General features: G+C 28.6%; 1 long non-coding RNA gene across 1 annotated transcript in view; it reads left to right on the top strand.

Annotated features, from left to right (window-relative positions):
• Nucleotides 1-5,057, top strand: part of LOC107443633 (uncharacterized) — a 41,652-nt gene extending 36,595 nt beyond the window's left edge. Inside the window, exon 3 of the long non-coding RNA XR_011638360.1 lies at nucleotides 4,646-5,057. This is a non-coding gene — a long non-coding RNA (uncharacterized lncRNA). The remainder of the gene's footprint in view (nucleotides 1-4,645) is intronic.
• Nucleotides 5,058-9,469: the final 4,412 nt, after the last annotated feature.

Raw genomic sequence — 9,469 nt, 5'->3', positions numbered from 1 at the left:
TATCTATATATATATATGTATATATATATATGTATATAAGCTTTGCACTTGTTTACGTTAGTGTATCAATTGGTTTACATTGTAATGAAATACTTTGAAAATAAATACAAGTAGGAGGTAGATGAAAAATCTCCTGAATAAAAACCCATTACATATATATTTAAATATAAAAGTATTGTATATAAACTCGTACAAAACATGTAATTATTAAAACTCTACAGTGCGTCTATTAATTTGGTCTAATTGTTATAATATAATACCTAATATAAGAAATATTCTATATTTAAATAACATATCGTCTAATTTATCCAATCGTCTAATTGATTTCATATATCGTCTAATTTAGCCAATTGATACACGAACGTCAGCAAGTACAAACCGGTTTCAGTCGTGCAAATACAATAAAGCTGTATAGTATCACCTTATAAGTAAGATTTTACATAGAATCTTATAGTGCGTCTAAGTCTAATAATTTTACTGGGACTATATATATATATATATTAAATCAAAATTTTAAAAAATTGTTAGATGCTCATAAATACTTTGTTTTAGATACTTCTATTTTTATGCAGAAACGAAAATTAGCAGAGGCGAAATGTTTAGAAAAAGAGTAGTAGGAAAAATTAAAATTTCCTTTTAGGGGGTTAAAAAGAGTGAAGCCTGATTGAATTTTGTTGGAATTTCCGGTATCTGTTGAACTCTTTCTATTTTACTGAACTTCTGATTTACGCGCGAAAAGATGATGCGACATTGATAGTAAGAGATGCAATTTCTTTTCTTCTGAGAGGTTCTTCACCTGAGAGTTCCAGGGTAAGGGTCATCACAATCGGTATAATCCATCATTGTTTCAAAGGGGGGAGTGTATTGCCGTGAATAGATTCTTAGAAGTGCAGATCCCTGAACAAATGTTCTTTACAAAAGCATTTGGTGAATGAAAATAGTTTCAAATTATAGTACTTTATAGCACACTGTAGAAAATATAGCATCACCTTTAATCAATATTATAGAACTGAGATAAAATGGAGGATTCAATGAATGGAATCGAAGATAAAATGCTGTGACTTCTTTTTAATTGTTGTTTGTTATTTAGTTTCTCTCTATATTAACAATTCGTAACATCCGCTGCTGCCACTATTTTGGGAGTTCAAATCAGCGTTACAATTTGTTTTGCTGCGCAAAAACTTGGGAATTTAAAATAACGAAAGCTTATAGAAAAGTGTACAGAGAATGCAATGAAATAAAAATAAAAAAGAAATTCACATTTATTAAATAGTTCGAGAATTTTTAACTGCTTAACTTGTGTTAAAAAATACCAAGCAAGTCGCTGTGCCGATCTCGGAAATGCAGCTACAGAATAAAAATTTGACATGCTGAAAGAACCATTTTTATTTATGATCTTAACACTAGTTTTTTTTTTTTTTCACTTTTTTTGCGTTAAAAATTGACTTTATCCACTGTTGTAGAAAATTCTCTCTATTTCTCTCGAGATTTTCATCTTAATTCAAATACCATGTTAGTGCTTGCTTCTAAGATGTAAGAGAAATATTATGAAAAAAGAAAATTGTTTATAATTTAATGAAAAGAGAAAAAAGTTATAAATTTAAAAACTACATTGCGTAGCTAATTTTGGTGGTGTAACGTCAGATATTCTTATGAAATTGGAGTGCCTGCCGTTTCTATTTTTCAATGTAAAGCAATTAATTGAAGATGAACACCTGATTTCAATTCCCAGTTTCCTAGTACAGTTTACGCTAGCTTTATTTGTGCATTTTATTTGAGGTGTAACGTCAGATATTCTTATGAAATTGGAGTGCCTGTTGTTTCTAATTTTCAATGTTAAGCAATTAATTGAAGATGCATAACAGATTTCAATTCCCAGTTTCCTAGTACAGTTTACGTTAGCTTAATCTGTGAATGTTTTTTTACTTGAAAAGGTAATGGGAGTTTTATCCTTATAATTAGGTGCAAACTCAATAATTTTAATACTAATTAATAGATAATTTAAGGAAAATTCATCTTTATTTAATATAAGTTATTTAAAATTGAGTTATATTATTCCTAATATAGTGATATAAAGTTATATTATTCATAATGTAGATAGTTATTCTTAATCATATTCATAATTTGTAACAAATTTATTTTTTAAAAAAAATTCTAAATTAGAAGCAAAATTGCTAATGCAATTGGAATGTTATTTTAGTACTGTATTTCAGTACAGCCCACCATGTGGGACCTTGGNTGTTACAATTGACCCCACTCTCCCCTACTGTATTTCAGTACAGCCCACCATGTGGGACCTTGGAGGACTGTACGAACAAATACATATAACATGTTTATAAAATGTATAACAAATCAATATTTCTGGGGGTACTGAATTTGAGATTGATCGTTCTCTGGTTCAGGTCAACTGTGGATGAAGGAATCGATGTATGAATGGGTCCGCCCTATAAACAGGTGTGACGTATGAGTGTGGCAGGGTCATAGATGGGGCAGCTGGAAAACAAGAGTAATCTCCCCCCCCCACCCCTCTGTCTTAATGGCCGACGAAAACAAAAACAACATCTATCAAGTGAATTTCGAATTTTAAATATGGCATGATAAACGTGGACTTTTCAAAAGACGGAAGTTATAAAATTTTGCGTATAATGATAGCTTAATTTTTTTTAGTTAAAAATTAAGTTATAATTCATGAATACTTTAAAAAACATGACTTTTAAAATGTTTATAAGTTCAATAATTGCTAAAAGACTCGTTAGACAATTTATTTTAATAAATATGTTCAAATCCTAAAGTTTTTTTCTCTTTTTTTTCAGTTATTCGAAGTTATGGATTGAACAAACTCAGTGTATCATTTGTAGTACAACACTAAAAGTAATCTTCTTTTCTCGCAATTACTCTGAGATCATGAGTTGATACTGAAAAGTGACTTATTTAGGAATTAGGTTAATTGTTAACTCTATATTAAAATTTAGTTATTTTAAGTTTTATGCATTACGATCTTAATATAAGGATTTTAGTCTAATAACGTTTTTAACTTAGTTTAATTTTTATTCAACTTGAGAATCTCAAAATGTCTGATTGTTTAATTTTTTGACTTTTATCTTTTTTGCGAAATGTTTTATGTTGAGAAGGTCAAAATATGTTTGATCACTTGCGCTTTATAGCTTACTGGACACTAAAATTGTTTTTATGCAAACAATATCTTATTTTTATTCGTAACAATTTAAAATTATTTTCGTCTATATTTAATCTTGATGTTCCGTCGAAAGTTTTGATGTTGATCAAAATTGTTCAATATTTCTTTTGCCAACTCTATTTAGCAGTATTCACGATGCTTTCTGTAATGTAACAGTTAGAAAATTAAATTCGTTTAAATAGAATTTCTTGGAATTTCTTTCTATTAACTCACGTAATTTTAAATTTTATTTGTTCGAACATTATTTGTTTAACAATTTTAAAAAATATGTATTTCTTTTTTTTTCTTTCTGGGAACATACAATATATGAAATCTTAAATGGTTTGGTAAAAATGTGTTAATTTTACTAGCATAGATGCAATACTTAATGTATAATACACAGGGTGTTCTGTAAAGACCGCTTTTGATATGTATTTTCATAATTCTTATCAAAAGGAGAACAAAAAGTATGCGCACAATGCAATTTGTATTTATTTGAGGAGAAAGCAAATACACTTTTGAATTCTGATAAATTAAGAAAGGCAATAAACGAAACAGGTTTAATTAGATATTAAAACTTGGTGGTGTTTCTAATACTCGTTTTTAAACTTCTGTCTTCTTCCTTTAATCGAATGTAAATAACTTCCGCCTCTCAATTCTGTGATTTGTGAAACTTCGAAAGCGCTTTTTTTCCTCTGGTAAATATTAATTTGCGACCCCCCAATAGTCCATTTTTGAAATGGTTTCTAAAAAGACATATTAAGAGCATTCCTAATTAAACACCCTAAATCCCATTGTGCTTGTCGAAGTCCAGTATTTTCTAGGCAAATAAAAAAATTTAATTTATGCATTTTATAAATATTTTTTTAATGGTGAAAAGAAGTTAATCATAATTGTATAGGTTTAATTTGCGTTACTAACCTTCCCCCCCCCTCTCTCTCTCTCTCTCTCTTTCAAAGTTAAAGCAGTAATTTTCTTCATGTATTTTGATTATTGCTTCAATTTGTTTGCTATTTTTTTCTAAGTGATAGCTATATACTATATAGACATTTTAGTTTTATGTGGCATAGATCATTATGAAACACTGCTTGTATTACTTTATAATAATTAATTTCACTAAAAAAAATTTAAAAAATGAAGGAGTTTTTTATGTTTGAAATTGTGTTACAATCTTGTGCAAATTTTATGGGGAAGTTGTTGGTTTGTAATTATTAGTATTGAGCTATAATGTAATTATTAAAGTACTCTTTAAAGAAGCTGATTGTGTAGTAAATGTTAATCGCTCACAAGGAAATCACAAAAAATGTAAGTTGAAGGAGTAACGTAACAGCATAAAAAAGTTAAAATAGTTACGAAAAAAATTAATTAGGACAAAAATTGAATAAAAATCTTTTATATATTTCTTTTTATCTAAATACTTTTTATCTAAATACTATATATTAATTAATAATGTATTCTTGTCTTTTATAGGTCAACAGAATTGATGCATATAGATCCTCCACTTCTGTGTTTAAAATATGTTCTGTATTGTATCATAGCCTGAATTAATTACCAAGTTTTCACTCAACACGTTGAACATATATGCTTTATGTAAACATAAAAAGAAGTAGGTAGAGTAGTGAGTAGTAGGGAAAGTGTTTAGAGAAAAATATTTTGACTTCTGTGGACTAACCAGGTATTAATTATTTTCATGATGACAATTTTTTTGGATTATCATGAAAGCAAATTTTAAACATCTATTTTTTGTACTGTTTCTTTTATTGTGTTAATAGCCTTTTAGTGCTGCCTATGAAAAATTGTTTGCTCAAAACATCTTGAATATTTTCTAAACGCTTAGCCAGAGAAAATTTGCTAATATACACTGAAGAGCCAAAAAAACTGGTATACCTGCCTAATATCGTGTAGGGTACCCGCGAGTACGCAGAAGCGCCGCAACACGACGTGGCATGGATTCTATCAATGTGTGAAGTAGTGCTGGAGATAATTGACACCATGAATCCTGCAGGGCTGTCCATAAGTGGGAGTAAGAGGGGGGCGGGATTATCTTCTGAGCATCACGTTGCAAGGCATCCCAAATATATTCAATAATGTTCATGTCTGGGGATTTTGGTGGCCAGCGGCACTCTTCTGAATTTAGACACTTCCGCTGGCCACCAAAATCCCCAGACATGAACTTTATTGAACATATTTGGGATGCCTTCCAACGTGATGTTCAGAAGATATCCCCACCCCCTCTTACTCCCACTGGTTTATGGACAGCCCTGCAGGATTCATGGTGTCAATTATCTCCAGCACTACTACACACATTGATCGAATNCTCTTCTTTTCACATGGTGAAACTGGAAATTAGTTAAAATAGTTACTAGCTCAGACCATATAAGTCTGTTCACTGATAGTTTTAGTAACTTTAAGTTATTTGCTTAGATTGAAATGTGTAGTTTACTATAAAAATTATTTTCCCAATTTAATACATTATTCTTACCCAATTCAAAAATTGTCTCTAGTTTACCCAGATTGAAATAGATTGGTTGGTTTATTTTTGAAATATTACAAATTTATTTTTAAATCATCATAGTTTTAAATTTTATTAAATATCTATTTTTAAAATCCCACTAAACACTTCTTCAATGTTGCATGGTTTCAAACCATTATGAAACTTGAAAATTTATCAATACTTTTGGGACACACTAAACATAATACCTCATCACATTGGTGACAAATGTCATTCATGTTAAAGGCCTCATAGTCTATGTTCATGCTCAGATTTTCAGTAAATTCATTTAACCTAACGAAACATTTTCGGTTGTGTGGTTCTTTTGTTTACGTGTTCGATGAATTGCGTATGGAGGCGCGTATTAAATCTGTAGAAACAGAAATTCAGACGAGTCCCTAGAACCTGCATTTAAAGTGATGCACATATTTAAGCATATTTGAGGGGGGAAAAACAGTGTTCAATATCCTAAAATATATATAGAATAATAAATTTTGAATTAAATAATTAGAGAAATATGGGATTTGGACTTTTGGATTGTTAAAGCGAATACATAATCACTATAATCAGGTCATCGATGATTCACCTTTTAGATATTCAAACAATGATACTCCTTTTATAACTCCATTTTGAAGTAAACTAAGAAATGTAAAATTAATTACATAACTTGGAAATAGTAACAAAAAATTCACAGATCCAGATCAATATTCAAACATAATTTATTCATTTACAATCACTTTGATGTTTGTAGACATAGACAAATTGTAATAATTTTTATGCAAAATAATAATCTTAAAATTTAAATATATTATACTTTTTATACATATCGTAGCATTCATGAGAAAAATACAATATATTCACTCAAAAATATGATAGATAAGTATGTTTTTGTTACTGAGAGAGTGCATTCAATTCAAACTTATTTTTAATTCACAGTAATTGTAAATAAGAATTTTTGTATTAATTAAGTATTATATTTATATATATATATATATATAATTTAAATAATTATTCATGATCAAATAATAGGTGTTTGGGAGCGGCAATACTGACTTACCAATATTTAGATTTTGACAGAGAAGAGAATAATTATCTAAAAGATATTCTTGTGCTATTATTTTAATTACCTCACAATTTTTCTGTTGATAACCCCTTATATGAAAAACACAACAAGAGTTAAAAAGATAACACCCAAATAAGACTTTGGAGCCTTTCCAATTATTTTTCCAACCACAGGTTCTTCATTCTCAAAATTCGGAAACTACACACATTCCTCGCTTGTAAGCTATTCTTGAAACTAGTACTCTTGAAGTTTGAAAAAAACTGTTTATAACATTCTAGAATTCTGGTAATTTTGGCGAAATAAATATTTTTATCAATAAGCTTTGCACTGGTTACAACAATAATTTTTCCTAAGCCTCTTTCTTGACTAAAAGCATTGAAGTTGTTGGTGTCTTTGTGCTGATGAAAGAAGATTATAAATCATATAATTTATGTCAATAAAATGTATAGGAATTGAAATAATTTCACAGAAGACAAAAACTTTGAATCCTTACTTTTTAAAAAAAAAACATAGAAAGATCAATCAAAGCAAGTTATATTTAATTACTATTTTTAAACTACAATATTAAAAAAATTGAGAAATTGTTGATCTTATGTAGAAAAATGTTAAAACATTTCACCATCTGAGAAATATTTCGAGACTAACTATTTATAGGGGGGGGGGGATTATTTTCTTAAGCCTTCTTTCACCCACTAAGATCCTATAAAGGAAAGGAAGGTTCTGATAATAAAATATTATTATTATTTATTTATTTATTTTTATTTTTATTTATTTATTTATTTTTTGATAAAAAGCGCCTAAGCACCCAAACAGATTTTCTCCTCATGAGAAATCGTGCTGGGAGACCCCACAAAAAAATTGCAGAAGGAACTGTCAACTTTTAAGATATTAAATGAACAACATGATCAACACTTGGATAGATAGTTCGTGATAAGTCTAAGAGGGCGAGATATGGCAGCTAATAAACACACAAGCAGTATTCATGTGGATGGTATACTGTACATGTTAAATTTAAAATACGATATTTTGTTTCATTTAAAATTTGTTTCGCTTAGTTAAAAAAAATTAATGCGAAAATCTGCTTTTTAAAAAATTATTCTAAGAAATCAGCTTATTTCCAAATGCTCTAAAAAATCTTGTTCTTGTCGGTATTTTGTTCGAAATTTCAATAAGATTCTTGCTCAATAAAAATAATTAGTGCTTTGTTTTCTTTAAGGCCAATATTGGCCACTTACATTGCTTTTTTCCTACCTCGTGCATTCAACCAACTTTAAGAGAAATCCAGTTTCCATGACGACGGCTGGCACACGATCCATCTTGAGGTGAAACGGAGTGTAATTAGCTTTGAAAATTTTACTAAAAAGGCATTTAAGTATGCATAGACTAAAATTCATGCAATTATGAAAATGAGCAATATAGAAAATGGAAATCAAAACCGAAGCACAGATATTGATAAAAAGTTTTAATCCTAACAAAATGTACTTACTATTTTTCTTTTCTTTTTTTTTTTTTCTTTTTTTTTTGGTAGAATGCAATTAAAACACGGAACTAGAAAATTTTAACCGGTAGTAAATTTGGCGGAAACTATTTAAGATTTGCCGTATTTACCGTTCATTTGTCACTGGTATTGCACTTTCTTTGCGCAAAAAATAGATGGCTAATATAGATTTTATATATATTAGCTCTATATATATAAAGATATCTAATATTTTATATATATTAGATATCTCCTATTTGCTGAAAAAGAGCTAATATAGATTTTAAAATATTTACTTATTCACTCAACGAATATAGTTTCCTAGAAGAAATTTGAAACTAACTCTTTAAGAACAAGCAAGAAAATTTTTCAAGATAATATAAAAGCTTGCACCAAGTATATAGAAACTTTGCCCCAAGTACTGGTTAAACATTTACCAAGTTTTTTTAGCAGTGTAATGTAGAGATTATATCTTTTCATTTTTTTTTCCGTCTTTTTATTTTTCAATTTTTTTTTTTAAATACTTCAGAAATATATAATTTTAATCAATTTTCTTCTTTTCTTAATCATTAATCTTTATTATTTTCCATTTTAATATCTAACAGTTCGCTAAGAAGAAAAAATATAAAATTGTGCTCATACCTTATATTGTGTAAAGTAATTGTTAAAAAGGAATTTGGAAAAAAAATTTATGAAACAAATTATATTTCAGTGCTGCCATCTATGGGATAAACGCAATAATTATAATTAATAAATGAAATAAATTGGAAAAAATTAAGCAACAAAACCCTTGATAGGACTAAAAGCTGATAAAAACAATATAAAAAATATTCAAATTTTAATATCATTAAAAAACAACATTTAAATAAGTAACATTTGTAGAGCTCAAGTTAGAAAAGTAAATTAGATATAAACTCTCTTATTGGTTTTCCTCTTCTCACAGAGTGACTGCTAATAAATCAGGGCCTACATACATGGATAGACTTTATCCTTAATTCATACATTCTTCCATGACAGTAAAGTCTTTATGTATTACCTGCATTCTTCGGGCTTGGCTGTTCATAAACCAGAGACTCATAACCTATTTAGAAATTTTAAAAAAATATTTATTACACTGAGCTATTAAAATTAAAAATTTAAGTTTTTATTTATTTAAATTAATTGCTCCAGTATAAAAGGTCATACATCCAAACATCTAAACTATTCTGTCCAGTGACTAAAGGAATAGCTTGTCATTGTTAGATAGTTCCTACCCTGAAAATT

The sequence above is a fragment of the Parasteatoda tepidariorum genome, chromosome X2 (genome assembly GCF_043381705.1).
Source record: "Parasteatoda tepidariorum isolate YZ-2023 chromosome X2, CAS_Ptep_4.0, whole genome shotgun sequence".
Lineage (NCBI taxonomy): Eukaryota > Metazoa > Arthropoda > Arachnida > Araneae > Theridiidae > Parasteatoda > Parasteatoda tepidariorum.
This window is presented reverse-complemented; position numbering and strand designations above follow the sequence as displayed.